The sequence below is a fragment of the Anomaloglossus baeobatrachus genome, chromosome 4, assembly GCF_048569485.1.
Source record: "Anomaloglossus baeobatrachus isolate aAnoBae1 chromosome 4, aAnoBae1.hap1, whole genome shotgun sequence".
NCBI lineage: Eukaryota > Metazoa > Chordata > Amphibia > Anura > Aromobatidae > Anomaloglossus > Anomaloglossus baeobatrachus.
The window spans coordinates 655,880,971-655,899,196 of record NC_134356.1 but is presented as its reverse complement, the minus strand read 5'-3'; the positions used below and the strand labels follow the sequence as shown (position 1 = coordinate 655,899,196).

At 45.6% G+C, this 18,226-nt stretch overlaps 1 protein-coding gene across 1 annotated transcript in view; it reads right to left on the bottom strand.

Annotated features, from left to right (window-relative positions):
- Nucleotides 1-18,226, bottom strand: part of PDE4A (phosphodiesterase 4A) — a 1,076,361-nt gene that overhangs the window by 884,284 nt on the left and 173,851 nt on the right. The gene's annotated exons all lie outside the window — the stretch shown is intronic.

The following is an 18,226-nucleotide window of genomic DNA, read 5'->3' as shown; positions in this document are numbered from 1 at the left end:
GCTACTGGGAGCGATCAGCTGATCACCCGGCGCCGGCTGCTGGAAGCGATCATCTGATCACCCGGCGGCCGGCTACTGGGAGCGATCAGCTGATCACCAGGCGCCGGCTGCTGGGAGCGATCAGCTGATCGTTCACAATAGTCTGTCACCGGTAAACTGTAAAAAAAAAAAAAAAAATCAAAACGGATTCCGTTGTTTTTCAGCATCCGTTGCATCCGTTGTGCCACTATATGCAACACATCCGTTGCATCCGTCGAACAACGCAATGCAACGGATACCGTTCAACGCAAGTGTTAAAGTACCCTTAATGAGATTCGGTTTTCTCTGCTGTTCACCTCATACAGACATTTGCCCACACTCCCTTACTGGGGCTGTTCACCTGAGCTGACAACAAGGCTTGTGTGTGCGTCCTAGAGGGAGAAGTGGGAGGAGCTTGTGTGTGCGCCCTAGAAGGAGATAAGGGAGGAGCTTGTGTGTGCGCCCTAGAAGGAGATAAGGGAGGAGCTTGTGTGTGCGCCCTAGAAGGAGATAAGGGAGGAGCTTGTGGTTGCGCCCTAGAAGGAGATAAGGGAGGAGCTTGTGTGTGCGCCCTAGAAGGAGATAAGGGAGGAGCTTGTGTGTGCGCCCTAGAAGGAGAAAGGGGAGGAGATTAGGTGTGAGGTAAATTCAGACAGAGGCAGTTGAAGTTGGTGTGAGGTGAAGTGAGGAGTGTAATATGGAGACGGTCCTGTCCTGAGGTAACTGTTAAAACCTCTGGAGGGGCAGCTACACATTGGCAGGGTATCGAACTTTCAAGGTCAGTGGCAAACTGAGAGACTGCTATTAACCTTTTTTTAAGGAGCAGTGAAAATTGCCCAGGAGCTCAGTGACATGATTGAGTCTGGAAACTTCTAGAAGAAATAGAGTTTTCCCTCAGGATTCAAGAAGGGATTAAAGAACCAGAGTTTTCTTGTCTTGAACATCCCAGGATTTCAAGACACCTATTCCCAGGTAGGGAAGTATCGCCAGGAGGAACACACGACCACCACACAGCAGAGAAACCAAACTCACATTGGGGCAGGTCAGTCCGCCATCATTGTGAATGCTGTAAGGAATGTTCCGGACTGTTCTACAGAGCTCCAGTAAAAGGTAAAAGCTCCTGTCCTGCCTCTGGCTGAATTATTCTCTGCTGCGTCATCCCTACCTTAACCAGGGACCAGCCCTAGTTGGGGGGGTGAGAGGACACCCCTCTGGCACTGCGCATCACCACCTAGCTCCTGGAGACCTCCAGCAGTGCCCGGCCATACCAAAGCCGAACATTCCAACTGGCGTCACAAACTCTTTATTTATTTATTTTAATTTTCTCTCCATTTTTAATATTATTTTTAACCTCCATCACAAAAGCCTGTTGCACGCGCCCGGTGCGGTCACATTGCCACTCGGACCCAACACCCTGACATCAGAGGTCTACCGGGAGCGACACAGTAGCAGAGCCCAGAATGCTAACTCTGCCCAAACCACTGATGAGCACTTTTCTGTGTACATTGTATATTGATAGTGAGCTGTTATTCAGTGCTGGGGTTGGAGTTGGACCAAGATGCACACAGACAGCTAGTCCTAGCAGTAATAATCTCCTGCTAATAAAACACTCATTGTACTAAAACAACAGTACACAGCCTAATAAGTGACACATACTGAATTCTGCATCTCAGCCCCTACCTCATGCTGCCCTCAGATTACAAAGCAAAAACCTTCTTACAGATTCTTCACGCATCTATGTTTCTGGTAAGTAAAGCCTGCTTTACACCTTACGATATCACATACGATATCGTATGCGATCGTACCCGTCCCCATCGTCCCCATCAATTTGTTGACTGTGTCGCACAAACGATTATTTCCCGTCACCCTTCCATACGACTTCGATGTGGGCGGCGAACATCCTCTTCCTGGAGTGGGAGGAACGTTTGGCGTCACAGCGACGTCACGCGGCAGCCGGCCAATAGAAACGGAGGGGCGGAGATGAGCGGGACGTAAACATCCCGCCCACCTCCTTCCTTATTGCCGGCGGGAGCCGCGGGACGCAGGTAAGGTCTGTTCATCGTTCCCGGGGTGTCACACACTGCAATGTGTGGTACCTCGGGAACATTGAACAACCCGATGTGCAATTTTAAGGAAATGAACGACGTGTATGTGATGAACGGTTTTACGTTCAATCGCACGTAGCTGTCACACGCTACAAAAACACTAACGATGCCGGATGTGCGTCACTTACGGCGTGACCCCGCCGACACATCGTTAGATTTGTTGTAGCATGTAAAGCCCGCTTAAGACGTCTGCTTTCACACGTACCGGAGACATGTAGACCCATTAAAATCAATGGGTTTACTCACACGTCCGTGTTTTCACACAAACCGTGTGGAGCACACACGTGTCCATGTGCCCCCCATGACGACATGTCCGTTTTCTACCGGCAGCTCGGATGTCACATGAACGCCACAGTGATGTGATCCGTTTGACATCAGTGTAACATGTACCGGAGAAAACACATCACTGAAAAAGAAAATAATTTTGTATACTTACCTGTTTCCGCCGCTGCTGTTGTTTCCGGGCCCGCTCATTATGCCTCATGAATATTCACTGCACATGCTGACTGCGGACCCGGAAGTAACAGCAGTGCCGGAGGCAGGTAAGTATACAATTGTATGCTGTCCATGTGCTGCTGCATGGATAGCACACATAGAACACACACACAAACACACATACCTTCCCCATGGACTGTCACACACATGCATTTAATGCACGGATGTGTGAAAGAGGCCTAACACATCATTATAGACATAAATCAATCAACCTAGAGGTTTCCTAAAAAAAAAAAAATATACAAATATTTTTGTCAAGAATTTCTGCACATAGTTGTGAGGCTATGTGCACATGATACGTACTTGCAGCAAAAATCTCTGCACCAAAACATGTCTCTTGGCAGGGAAAATGCGTAACATGCGTTTTTTTATAAATTTTTGCACGTCTTTTTAAAGGGTTGCATTTTTAATGTATATTTTAAGTTTTTGCATGGGTTTTTCAATTGGTGAAGAAAGCTGCAAAACAGCAAAAGAATTGACATGCTGCAAATCTGCAAGAAAAATAGAATAAGCAGCGTGTGAATCAGCGTTCCGAATTCGCATTTATCTTGCTGCATCTGTAAATACAGGTTTTTTTGGTGCAGAAATTTCTGCTGCAAATCCTCAGCGTATGCCCCTGCCCTAGGATCTCCGCACACAAGCCTTCTTTACTTTGTGTCCTTCTGTTAAAAAAAAGCAATAAACAGCAACATAAGGCAAGCAATCTCAGGCGGGGGATTACAGTACTGGGATGGGAAATGAGTATTTTAATCATGAGGATCTACAAGTAGCTTATACCCCAATATCATTTTATTTTTTACCCCGAAAACATGTATTTTCTTCTGTAGAGATGGACAGATTGTCATGTATGGATTCCGGAGCGCTCCGCACCCGGGGCACAGAGCACGGTAAATATATTATCTCATCCCCTGCCAAGATGTACATGTCAAAGTGATTCCTCTGCTGCAGGAGCTGCGAGGAGAGTTACATGGAGGCCCCCTCCAGCAGATACACCGTAATCAGCGCTCCGTCATCTGGGATTGCAGAGAGTAATATGACAGCTCTACGGTTGATCAGAGGACAGAGCTGTGCTATAAGACCGTGTTCCCACATGCTTTTTTTTCCCCACTGCGCTTTTTCTGCACCAAAATACGCAATAATAACCTTCTCCGATTATTGAGTTTTTGCTGCTTTTTTTTTTTTATGCGTTTTCTCCTTTTTTTGGTGCAGGCTTGAAACAGCATTTTTTATGCTCTTTTTGTGTATATTTTACACTTTTTTTCCCAGCATGCCACAGCAGAAAATGCACCAAAAAAAGCACAATTCAACAGCATCTTTAAATTAACATCGATATTGAAATCTCACCCACTTTGCTTGAATTTCTAAATGCAACAGATTTTTTTGTAGGAAAAGAAAAAAAAAACACAAGGAAAAAAGTTGCATTTACAATACATGCGAACATTGGCTAAAATATGCAGCTTTTTCTCCATTGTGTAATTGCCATATGTTTCCGTTGTAGTCTATAAAGTCTATTGTTTGGAGGACTCGGCACATGCCTCCATTGCCTATTCAAATTGTCACTCCAGGAAGGAGACAAACTCTACCGCCACCTATTGGTGAGACAATTTGAATAATTTCCAGAGGGGCATTACAGCTATAAGTCCCCTCACTGACAGCCAGACTGGTTTGTCAGGTCTCCGTCTTCCCCGTGGTCTCCATTGCCTATATCACAACATGTAATGCTTCATTTATCCAGTGGTGGCACTGCAGGTAAAATGAACACTGTCATAGTTTATTTTAGGGGTTTCCCCTAACAAAAGGGGTAGGGGTATTGTCTAAAACAAATATCTTATTCAGAGGACTTGCTATCATGGCTGTGATGGGATAAAAGTGGACCGAGGCTCCTAAACTGGCCCTCAGGCTAGAAGGGTCCTAGCTGTCCCTGATCCCAGGGATACATCTGAAGGTGATGATGTCTGGGCCGCCTTCCTACCCTGCTCCTGACCAACCGTGATCTAGTACCCCCTCCCTACCTTGAGAAAGGAAGGGGGGGTTGGGACAGGAGCGTGTAAACATCAACAGTGATAGAAAATCAGAGGAACCAAAAACTCTATCACACTGCACGCTCACACAGAGTAATCAGACAAGTAATAAGGAGGAAAACAAAGAATAGGGAGGAAATAACCAGATAACAGGAGGTAATCCACAGTACACCAAGAAACACACAGTAAGACACCAGACTGGAAAACAACAGCACAAAAACTGGTGTAGCAGAAAGCTGTAGTCGGCACATGAGGACTAATTCCTCCATCATTAAAAGGCAGGGAGTACCTGTGATAGGTCTACTGTACCATGTGATCAGAAAGGTAACCACCAGGCTAGCAGAAATTAACTCCTATTAGTCCGATCACTAAGGAGCACACAGCTGGTCAACGCCCCAGCCTTCCTGTTCAACTTAGAAGCACCGGAAAAAGTATAGTGAGGAGTGTCAGAGTCTGTAGTCTGACAGCGTCTGATGCCGCCATGACACTTGGCAAATCTAGAGCAAAATACCATGTGACATTGACACCGCTAAAAACATGTAAAAAATGTTGTTAAACAAGGAACTTTGGCTTCTTGGAAAACCATATGATGTAAAAAGATCTTTCTACATAATGCATAAATAGAAAAACTTTAAAATGCCTGTCCCTTTAAGAAATAGAGGCCGAAATCAGGCTCTGTGCTGTCTCAGCAATTTACACTTGTGTAAAGCCCGCTACACACGCTTCAATATATCTCACAATCCGTTGTTGGGGTCAAGTTGTAAGTGACGCACATCCGGCATCGTTTGTGAGGTATCTGCGTGTGACACCTACGTGCGATCAGGATTGAACGCAAAACCGTTGATCGCAAACACATCGTATCATTCTCTAGAATTGAGCGTTTTGTTGCACGAACCTAGTCAATTGTAACGTGTGACATCCCTCATACGATTTTGGTGTCTGATGCTATGTGCGCAGGTGTGCGCTCTGCACCGCAGCTTAAAAAAGGTCCGCTTCAGAGCACAGCTGAAAAGCTTCGTTCTGAAGCGCCTCACAATGTCTGTCATTCACTAATCTCTGTCAGTCGGTCACTATCTCTGTCCCTCACTCTCTGTCCATGTCAGTCTATCCCCCTCTCTCATATACTCACCGATCCCCGATCCCCGGCGCTGCACGGCGTTCACACTGCTCCGGCGGCTTTTACTGTTTTGAAAAAGCCGGCCGCCCATTAAACAATCACGTATTCCCTGCTTTCCCCGCCCACCGGCGCCTATGATTGGTTACAGTGAGACACGCCCCCACTCTGAGTGACAGGTGTCACACTGCACCCAATCACAGCAGCCGGTGGGCGTGTCTATACTGTGTAGTGAAATAAATAATTAAATAATTAAAAAAAACGGCGTGCGGTCCCCCCCAATTTTAAAACCAGCCAGATAAAGCCATACGGCTGAAGGCTGGTATTCTCAGGATGGGGAGCTACTCACCTCAGTTGCTGCGTGGAGGTGAGAGGAGCGGCGGTGAGTAGCGCTGAGCTGTCACTGAGGTTACCCGCAGCCACCGCTGGATCCAGTGACAGCGGGTAACCTCACTGACAGCTCAGCCGATCGCACGGCTGTCTTCATTAGCTGTGTGGAGGTGACCGGAGCGGCGGTGTCTGCTGCAGCTCCGGTCACCTCCATGCAGCAGCGCTGGAAGCGACGCTGGAGCATCCTGGATTACGCCGGACATGGAGGGCTTTTTGGGGATGATTAAAGTGGTGAACCAGGGTATATGTTTGTGTTTTTTATTTCTAATAAAGGATTTTTCGGGTGTGTGTATTTATTTACTGTAATTTACAGATTAATCATGGAAGGTGTCTCATAGACGCCTGACATGATTAATCTAAGACTTATTGGCAGCTATGGGCTGCCAATAACTCCTTATTACCCCGATTTGCCAACGCACCAGGGTAAATCGGGAAGAGCCGGGTACAGTCCCAGAACTGTCGCATATAATGTATGCGGCAATTCTGGGCGGCTGTTGGCTGATATTGTTAGGCTATGTGCCCATGGTGCTTTTTTTCCAGCACAAAAAAAGCTGCTTTTTTCTGTGCTTCTTTTCATGCTTTCATGCTTTTTTTCATGCTTCTTTTCATGCTTTCATGCTTTTTTTCTTGCTTCTTTTCATGCTTTTTTTCTTGCTTTTTTTCCATGCTTCTTTTCATGCTTCTTTTCATGCTTTTTTTCATGCTTTTTTTCATGCTTTCATGCTTTTTTTCCTCCTTCTTTTCATGCTTTTTTTTGTTACTATTGAATGCTTGTTTCAGCTCATTAAAGTTGGATATGAAAAAAAAGGTATTCTGATATCATTTCCTTCTTCAACCCATTTTCTTCAATCTCCATTTTGGAATAAAAGTGACAGGAAAATGATGATCCATTAGATCGTTTGCAGGTGAATAGCGGCGCCGGGAATCAGGTACTCAGAGATCACTGTTGCTATAGTAACTCGCTCATTAGGTTACTATAGCAACGGTGGCAGCGGTGATGTCACCGCTGACCAACCCGCAGTCTCTGCTCACTCATTGAGTGATTAGACAGCACGAGGAGCAGAAGCGGTCTTCCTTCCCCGTGCTTTCTGATGTAGCAGAGCTAGGTCGGTGACAGAAGACCAGGATCGAGGAGGGGTGAGAGGGAGTAATAAAGATGGAGTCCCTAAGTGTGTCTGTGTATTTATTTCTAATAAAGTATTTTTTCTGTGTGGTGTCTTTTTTTTAACCCTTTATTGGAGATTCTAAATGGCCGGGTCAAACTTGCCCTGATATTAAGAATCTCGGACGTAATACCAGCTGGTAAAACAAAGCTGGTATTAACCCCTTATTACCCAGCGTGCGACCCGACACCAGGTCCGCTGGGAGAGTTGGACACAGCGCCAAAAGATGGCACTTCTATGAAAGCACCATTTTCTGGGGCAGCTGCAGACTGCAATACGCAGCAGGGGGCCCAGAAAGCTTGGGCCACTCTGCGCTGAAGATTCCAGTCCCTAGCTGTCTGGTTGTACCTGGCGGTGCCGGGAATCAGGTGCTCGGAGATCACCGTTGCTATAGCAACCTGCTCATTAGGTTACTATGGCAACAGTGGTAGCGGTGATGTCACCGCTTACCAACCTGCAGTCTCTGCTAACTCATTGAGTGATTAGACAGCACGGGGATTTGAAGCGTTCTTCCTCCCCCGTGCTTTCTGATATAGCAGAGCTAGATCAGTGACAGAAGACCAGGATTGAGGACTCATTGAGTGATTAGACAGCACGAGGAGCAGAAGCGGTCTTCCTTCCCCGTGCTTTCTGATGTAGCAGAGCTAGGTCGGTGACAGAAGACCAGGATCGAGGAGGGGTGAGAGGGAGTAAAAAAATGGAGTCCCTAAGTGTGTCTGTGTATTTATTTTTAATAAAGTATTTTTTGTGTGGTGTCTTTTTTTAACCCTTTATTGGAGATTCTTAATATCCGGGTCAAACTTGGCTTCACATTAAGAATCTCGGGCTTAATACCAGCTTGTAAAACAAAGCTGGTATTAACCCCTTATTACCCAGCGTGCCACCTGGCACCATGTTCACTGGAAGAGTTGGATACAGCGCCAAAAGATGGCGCTTCTATGAAAGCACCATTTTCTGGGGCAGCTGCGGACTGCAATACACAGCGGGTGGCCCAGAAAGCTTGGGCCACTCAGCGTTGCGGTTTCCAGTCCCCAGCTGTCTGGTTGTACCTGGCTGGACACAAAAATTGGGCTAAGCCCATGGAATTTTTTTTTTAATTTTTTGGCAAAAAAACTCAAGAAAAAAGGGCTTAACTGGATTTTTCATTGCCAGTGAAGGTAACACCAAGCAGGAGGGGTTAGCAGCCAGTAGCTGTTTAAGTTACCCTAGCAATAGAAAATACAGCGAGAGCCTAAGCATTTTTTTTTACTCTTAACCCTTTTGGTTATGTGTTTGTTTTTTTTGTTTTTTTTTAATGAATTTAAAAAAAAATTGACATGGGCTTCGCCATATTTTTGTATGCCAGCCAGGTACAGCAGGCAGGTACGGGTGGCCTCCAACCCCCAGCTGCCTATTTGTACCCAGCTGGGAACCAAAAATATAGGGAAGCCCTTTTTTTAATTATTTCATGAATTTCATAAAATAATTTAAAAAAAAAAACGACATGGGCTTCGCCCAATTTATGTGTCCAGCCAGGTACAACTAGGCAACTGGGGACTGGAATCCGCAGTACAGGGTGGCCCAAGCTTTCTGGGCCCCCCCACTGTGAATTGCAGTCCGCAGCTGCCCCAGAAAATGGTGCATTCATAGGAAGCGCCATCTTCTGGTGCTGTATCCAACTCTTCCAGCGGCCCTGGTATCGGGTGGCTCACTGGGTAATAATGGGGTTAGGGCCAGCTTTGTATTATCAGCTGGCCCTAAGCCTGAAATTCATGGTGTCACGCCAATATTAGACATAGCCACCATGAATTTCTAGTAAAGATAAAAAAAACACAACACAGAGAAAAATATTTTTTATTAGAAATAAAACACAACACAATTAGTGACTCCATCTTTATTGAACTAAAGAACCCCCCTCCGCTGTAGTCCTGGGTCGAGGGTCCCTTGATGTCCAATCCGAATCCAATATCATCTGATTGAAAGGCAAACTGATCAGATGATGACACATCATCTGATCGGTTTGCCTTCTGATCAGATGATATTGGATTCAGGTCTTTGAACCTGACACAGGTTCAAGGACCTGAAACAGATTACACATCAGCTGATTGTCTAAAAGTCCCATGGGCTCCAGGACCCGCTGGTAAGCAGCTGATGCTATCACCTGATAGCATCATCCGATCGTTTACGTCCAGGGAAGATCAGCTGATTCATCATCTGCTTGTTAAAAAGCTGGCAAGCTGTTCACCGCTGGACGTAAACAATCAGCTGCTTACCGGGCGGTCCTGGAGCCCATCGGACGTGACCCAGGAGACTGCAGAGAGGTGAGTAAGGTGAAGAGTTCATGCCAGCAGCGGATCTCCTACATGAACTGTATTCAACTTGTGACATCCCCGGACCTCCCTGTAGAGTGGTGTCGGTAAAACACTGCAAGAATACTGAATGTCTGGTGCAAGGCACAAGGTGAACACAGTTCATGCAGGAGGATCACCGGGGTTTTTCGGGGTTCACCTTGACGTCAGCGGGGGTTGCCTGCATTTATGTGGCATAGGCTGTGCACCAGGCATTCAGTATTCTTGCGGTGTTTTACCGCGACATCTCTTTGCAGGGAAGTCCGGGGATGTCAGGAGGCGAATACAATTCATGCTGGAGAATTACCGGGGGCTTTCCTGGAGATCCCCCGCTGGGATGAACTATTCACCTTGTGATGTCAGCGGGGGTCCCTGCATTGTTTAATGCCACAAGTCACTGCAGAGAAGTTCAGGATGTCACAAGGTGAATACAATTCATGCAGGGGGATTACCGAGCAATGCCGCCCACATTCTTGGAGATCCCTGCTGGGATGAACTCTTTACATTGTGACATCAGCGGCGGTCCATGCATTGTTTACCGCGACACCTCGCTGTATAAGTTCGGGGATGTCACAAGGTGAATACAATTCATACAGGGGGATTACTGTGGGATTTCCTGGAGATCCCCTGCTGTGATGAACTCTTTACCTTGTGACGTCAGCGGGGGTCCCTGCAGAGGTGTCGCGCTAAACAATGGGAGATAAAGATAACAGCTGCAGACACTGGCTATGTGGCTTTCTTCTATGAAGGAATCTACATAGCCATAGCTTTCTTTTCTCCCTAAAAACGCCCAAACGCATAAAATATAAAGCAACGTGGGCATTACACATGCGTTTTTTCTTGCTTTTTTCCCTGACTCCATTGAAGTCAATTGGGGAAAAAAGCAGGAAAAAACGCTAAAACAATTGACATGTTGCTTCTTTTTTCAGCAAGAAAAAAAGCAACTGAAAAAGAAGCAACGTGGGCACAGCAAGTCCTGATTCTCATAGACTTTGCTGGGATGCTTTTTCCTTGCTTTTATTGATTAAAAAAAGCAATGAAAAACGCTAGAAAAACGCTGTAAAAACGCCCTGTGGGCACAAGGCCTTAGGCTGGGGGGCTCCCCATAACGTGGAGCTCCCCATCCTGAGAATACCAGCCTTCAGCCGTATGGCTTTATCTGGCTGGTTTTAAAATTGGGGGGAACCGCACGCCGTTTTTTTTAATTATTTATTTCACTACACAGTATAGACACGCCCACCGGCTGCTGTGATTGGGTGCAGTGTGACTGTCACTCAGAGTGGGGGCGTGTCTCACTGTAACCAATCATAGGCGCCGGTGGGCGGGGAAAGCAGGGAATACGAGATTGTTTAATGGGCGGCCGGCTTTTTCAAAATAGTAAAAGCCGCCGGAGCAGTGTGAATGCCGTGCAGCGCCAGTGATCGGGGATCGGTGAGTATGAGAGAGGGCTGCTCAATTCAGTTACTCAGGAGTTTAGTGGTCACCGGTGAGTCCTTCACAGGTGACCGCTAATCAGGACGCGACACAGACAGAGCCGCAGCATGACAATGAAGTCGGGTGAAGTTCACCCGAGTTCATTCTGACAGTGCGGCTCTGTCTGTGTCTGCTGTCATCTGCCATTCAGCTCTGCTACATGGCTGTCTGTGTCTGCTGTCAGCGGCCATGTAGCAGAGCTGAATGGCAGATGACATAGTAAAAACGCATCCCTACACATTACACACGCTTGGCAAGTCAATAAATAAAAAAAAAAAAAAAGGTGCCCAATGCATACGTCACAGAACACATGATCTAAAGGATCGCACATAAAATTGATCAATTTAACATAGACTACTAACGCACGTGTGACAGCAAATGAACGACCTACGTGAAATCTCATAAGATCCCGTATGCAACCTGGGCGTGTCACATCGCAAATGCGATTGTACAACTAATTGCAACGTGTAAAGTGGGCTTAAGACTTCCCGCTTTGCAGCTGGGAGATACCACTTTGTGGGGTTAAACTGGAAATGTGCAGCTTGTGCCTATAGGAAAGATGCTGTTATCTTCATACTAGACGTAATTAGGTAATAGGAGATGCAAGATGGATATCTGTGTGCTATGGAGCAGCAGAAGGAGAAGAAGGCTAAAAACATTCTGTGACTCAAATTAAAGGGGATGTCTGGGCATTTAATATTGATGACCTATCAACTGGGTTTGACTGGGCTGAACTACACAGATACATTTATTCTGTAGAAGCCATCGCCTACTGGAACTCAGCTCCTATTCCTTTGAATAGGAACTCACCTGCAAGATCTCTCACCGGCTATTACAGATTGAACAGGGCTCTGCTGTTCACCTCCATTGAATGTCTACACACAGCTGTTACCGTGTCTAATATCAGCTGATCTGTGGGTGTGACAGGTTTCAAACCCCCACCAATGATAACTATTGTGGAGTAGATGAGAGGAGGGCAGGGCACTACTCAGTAACAACCATATGCTTTTTGTAAATCCAAGCATGCAGGCTGAATCACAGCTGATCCGGGGTGCACATATGCATGGAGCTCAGGTTATATCCAATGTAAAAAGAGGAAAAAACGGCACTCACCAAATCGTTGCTGTGCAGGTTGCAGCTTTATTTCAAGCGCAGAGGTTACATGTGCGGTGGGGGCTGGTGGGGAGGGAGAGGACGCCGGACACGTCAGACGACGGCCGTTTCGCACTTACACAGTGCTTCAGCTGGTCTCAGCTGAAGCACTGTGTAAGTGCGAAACGGCCGTCGTCTGACGTGTCCGGCGTCCTCTCCCTCCCCACCAGCCCCCACCGCACATGTAACCTCTGCGCTTGAAATAAAGCTGCAACCTGCACAGCAACGATTTGGTGAGTGCCGTTTTTTCCTCTTTTTACATTGGATATAACTATTGTGGAACACACTGCGTTTTTCTGACGCTGCGTTTTTGTGCGTTTTTTGCGGCAAAAAACGCACAAAAACGCACCCGCGTCAAAAAACGCGGCAAAAAATGCGCGCGTTTTGCCGCGATTTGGTGCGTTTTTTGCTGCGTTTTTACTCACTGCGTCTTTATGCGTTTTTTATCAGTGAACAAAAAAAAAAAAGGTCTGATGTCATTTCCTTCTTCAATATGTTCTTCATTCTCCACTAATGTATGCAGGAGAGCAGACAGCTGCAGAACTACAAGTCTCAGCATACTCCATCCAATAGTGCATGCAGGAGAGCAGACAGCAGCTGCAGAACTACAAGGCTCAGCATGCTCTATCCAGGACTGTATGCTGGAGGGAGAGTCAGGGGGAGCAGACCTACAAGGCTTAGCATCCTCCATCCAATAGTGTATGCAGGAGAGCAGACAGCAGCTGCAGAACTGCAAGGCTCAGCATCCTCCATCCAATAGTGTATGCAGGAGAGCAGACAGCAGCTGTCGAACTACAAGGCTCAGCATCCTCCTTCCAGGACTGTATGCAGGATTTCTTTGCCCCCCCCCAAAAAAAAAAAATGACGTGGGCTTCGCCATATTTTTGTATGCTAGCCGGGTACAGCAGGCAGGTACGGGCTGCCCCCAACCCCCAGCTGCCTATTTGTACCCGGCTGGGAACCAAAAATATAGAGAAGCCCTTTTTTTTTAATTATTTCATGAATTTCATGAAATAATTAAAAAAAAAAATGACGTGAGCTTTGCCTAATTTTTGTGTCCAGCCGGGTACAACTAGGCAGCTGGGGATTGGAATCCACAGTGCAGGGTGCCCATGCTTTCTGGGCACCCTCGCTGTGAATTGCAGTCCCGCAGCCACCCCAGAAAATGGCGCTTTCATAGAAGTGCCATCTTCTGGCGCTGTATCCAACTCTTCTTGCTGCCCTGATGCCGGGTGGCTCGCTGGGTAATAATGGGGTTAGGGCTAGCTGTATAGCTGGCCCTAAGCCCGAAATTCATGGTGTCACGCCAATATTAGACATGGCCACCATGAATTTCTAGTAAAGATAAAAAAAAACACAACACACAGAAAAATATTTTTATTAGAAATAAAACACAACACAATTAGTGACTCCATCTTTATTGAAATAAAGCACCCCCCTCCGCAGTAATCCTGGGTTAGGGTCCCGCGCCGTCCAATCCGGATCCAATATCATCTGATCGGTTTGCTGGAAGGCAAAGCGATCAGATGATGTGTCAGGTTCTAGGGGCTGAATCCCATCACACATCAGCTGATTGTATAAAAGCCGATTATACAATCAGCTGATGCATCGGTGCAAAAAAAAAAAAAAATACTCACTTATGTGCTGATTACCGGCAGCTCCTGGAGCGATGGGACGGGAGTCTGATCCCGTCCGATCGCTGCAGCAGCTGCCGGTAATCAGGGATGAAGTCTCCTGACGCATCCGCTGATAGGTGAAGCCGCCGGCTGCTGGCGTCAGCCCGAGACTTACGATCAGCTGATGCGTCAGGTGACCGCATCAGGTGATCCATCGCCAGGTCCTGCATCCTGCAGGCATACATACCCGGGGAGACTGCACACTGCCGGAGCGGCGATACCGTGACAGAATCCGGGAGCGGACATGGCACCGGGAGTCTGCAGACAGGTGAGTATAACTTTTTTTTTTTTCTACTGTTCACTTTTGATTGCCGCTTCCACCTCCCGCCCAGACATGGCGCCGCACGGCAGCAGACATGCACAGGACGGGAGGTGGAAGGTACCGGGAGGATTCATGCTTCTGTATTTACTGACAGAAGGAATCCTCTTCCTGTACACGTCACTTTACTACCCACCTCCTGCGTTTATAGCTGCGTTTTTGGTCTTAGAAACGCACCAAAACGCAGCTATATTTGCAATTTGCGTTTCTCATTGCGTCTTTCAACATCCCATTGCACTCAATGGATGAAAAGCGCAGTGAAAAATTCGGGAATAATTGACATGCTGCGTTTTTGTGGCACCACAAAAATGCAGCTGAAAAAAAACAGATGTGTGCGGACAGCAAAAATGAAAACTCATAGACTTTGCTGGGGAAGCAAAGTCCTGCAGTTTTGAGGACAAAAACGCACCCGAAAAACGCGCAAAAACGCCGCGAAAAACGCACTGTGCGCACATAGCCTAACAGACATCTGATTCATTCTGTTGTAGATTAAACCTTTACAAGCAGCCATGTCCTCCACTTGGAGATTAACCCTTTAGAAGCAGCTATGTGCTCCTCTTGCAGATTGACCCTTCATAAGCAGCTTTTTGTTCCTCCTTTATGTGGGCTACATTATACAGGGACATCTTATTGCATGGCTGATAATAGCAATATTCCCTTTAATGTAATATTTAATTTCCTGGTTGGAGGTTAGGTAATTATTTGCCTGATTTGCGTTTTGCTGATTTTCGTTTGCTGATTTTATTGAAAAAATAGGTGATTTGATGAATCAAGAGGGAAGAGGACCCATTTCTGACCCCTCCCCCTCCAACCCCAAAAAACAAAACAAAACTGGGTCACAGAGCAGCATATCTATCAACTTAACAGTCGTTACAAAAATTATTTCCTGCTATTAAAGCTTCTAGAGTTCTATTTCATTGCACTTATAAAGTGTGATGCCAACAAAAGTGTCCCACACAGTATGATATCCCCGCAGTGTATTCCTCCACATACAGTATGATGACCCTACTGTACCCCCCTCAACTATTCCGGTAAAGTATAGTGACACCAACACAGTATGATCCCCCAACTGTGACCCCCATACAGCCCCCCATGCAGTATAATGGCCCCCACACTACTCCACACTATATAATGGCCCCCACTAGCTCTTTGCAAAGTATGATAGACCCCATATAAAACTTTCACACTGTATAATTGCTTTAATACAGTACAATGGCCTTCAAATAGCCCTCCATAAAACATAAAGACTCCCTCATAGCCTTCCAAATATTCTAATGACCCCCACATAGGCCTCCATATATTATAATGCACACTCCATAGTCCTCCATATAGTATAATGCACACCCGATAGGCCTCTATATAGTACAGTGCACAGCCTGTAGTCCTCCACAAATTATAATGCACCCCAATCCTCAATATATTATAATGCACCCCTCATAGTCCTCCATATAGTATAATACATACCCAATAGTCCTCCATTTAGTGTAATGCACAGCCCATAGTCCTCCACAAATTATAATGCACCCCCAAATCCTCCAAATATTGTAATGCATTCCCCATAGTCCTCCATATATTATAATGCTCCCCCATAGTCCTCCATATAGTATAAAGCACCATCCATAGTCCTACATATAGTATTATAATCCACCCCTATAGTCCTCCATATAGTATAAAGCACCATCCAGTCCTACATATAGTATTATAATCCATGCTCTATAGTCCTCTATAACAGTCTATATAGTATAAAGTACCATCCATGGTCCTACATATTGAATAATGGGCCCCACATAACCCTCCATGTATTATAATGCACTCCCAATAGTCTGCCAAATAGTATTATGGACCCCCATAGTCCTCCATATAATATAATGAACACCCCATAGTTATCCATATACATAATGCACCCCCATAGTCCTCCATATGGTATAATGCACCCCCATAGTCCTCCATATGGTATAATGCACCCCTATAGTGCTCTATATAGTATAATGCACCCCACACAGTCCTCCACATGGTATAATGCACCATCTATAGTCCTCCACATAGTATAATACACAACCCATAGTACTCCATATAATATAATGCATCTCCCATAGTCCTCTATATTTTACAGTGCACCTCCATAGTCTCCCATATAGTATAATGCACACTATAGTCCTCCATATATTATAATGCACCCCCCATAGTCCTCCATATGGTATAATGCACCATCTATAGTCCCCTCCACATTATATAATGCACAACCCATAGTCCTCCATATAGTATAATGCACACCCCATAGTCTTCCATATAGCCATATAGTATAATGCACACCCCATAGTCTTCCATATAGTATAATGCACCCCATAGACCTCCATATAGTATAATGCACACCTTTTCAGTCATCCATGCAGTATTATGGCCACTGCAAACTCACTGATTTAGAAAAAATACTCACCTCTCCTCTTTCCCCCACTGCTCCTGTCTCCTCAGTCTGTGTCCTGCCCTCAGCACATCTCGCACAGCGGGCGAACAGAAGTGACATCATTGAGCCCGCCGCGCTGAGATTTCAGGGCAGACATTAATGGAGAAAGGAGCAGATCGCTCCCATTTCTTCACTGCTTTCAACCGTATCTGCGATGCTGATATGATTGAAAATGCAATGCCAGGCGAGGGAGGGGGCTTTTTTCATTTTTAAAAAAAAAAGTTATAGCTATTGGAGAAGAGGAGGAAAAACAAAAGAACAAAAAAATATATATGTATATACTGTATATAGTAGGACTTGAAAGAGTTGATGTCTCTCCCTTTCCATACTTGATCTCCACCTGCCTAATAATTTGCTAAAAAATATATTTTTATGCACCAAGAAGTGTTTTTGATCCACATCACAGAGAACTCGATTCACAATAGGAGACGGCTCATGTGTCACAGTAGAACATTACAAAATGTCACAGTGTTACTTATATTATTACATCTTCCGCCTTTTTTTACTGTCAGACGCTGCAGAATTTGCTGGTGATGCTTAGAAGAATTAGTCACTGATTCCAGGTATGGAGGAGGTTATCAAAATAAAGTAACAGCTAAAAAGAAAACCTTTTCCTATGCCTCTGATCCAAGAGGAGCGTTTTTCACGCCAGCCTTGACGAAAAGGTGTACTGGAATACGAGGCGGACACCTAATGAATTAGGCGCAACGTTACCCCTGTTCCACATTTTCAGCATTTTTACCACATGGGGTTTAAAGAGCTATTGGATTTTTCGGTGGCATTTTTATTTTTTTTTTCTGCTAATTTTTATTGATTCATTAATTTTTCATTTATTTCATTCATTATTCCCCTTATAAAGTCCTAAAATACCTTTGAGGGGGATATTTCAATATTGTATTTTTATTTTTTTCATCATATTTCCCCTGTAACTGGGGATGGTATATCATTCCATTTTGTTTCAGGGTAAATGCATCTTTGTGACTGCAGAGCAGAGCTGGTTTCACGGGTGTGTCACCGGTGAAAGACAGTCATGTGGTTTCTGGCTATAGAAGGTCATAGCGTTTGGCTGCACAAAATGCTCCCTGACCTTCTATTGTCCCTGTTGTCAGTATTTTATTGTAATAGGTAGCTTTCCTGCTGGATTTTCATCTATTACCCTTTAGGACCCAGCGCAGTCCTCCTTCCACCCAGCTGTTGGTCATCAGTACTGTTTTGGTGCTTAAATAGTCACTTCTTCCCTGGACTTGTGCTGGTGATATTATTCAGTTAATTCTAGCGCTGGTTGCAAGCAAGTGGCTTGTACTCCTCTGTGGTGTCATTGCTGAAACTGCTGAACTCCTGCCTGTGTCATCTGTGGATAAGTAGTTCAAGTTTTGTACCCGTGTGTCCCCCTTGTGTCTTCTCTAGTTTTTAGCGGTGTTGACAAACAGCTCATCCCACTCATTCCCTATTTAGAGTCCAGCACTAGGGATACCTAGGGTCAGGTATCCGGCTCAGCGCATAGGCGCG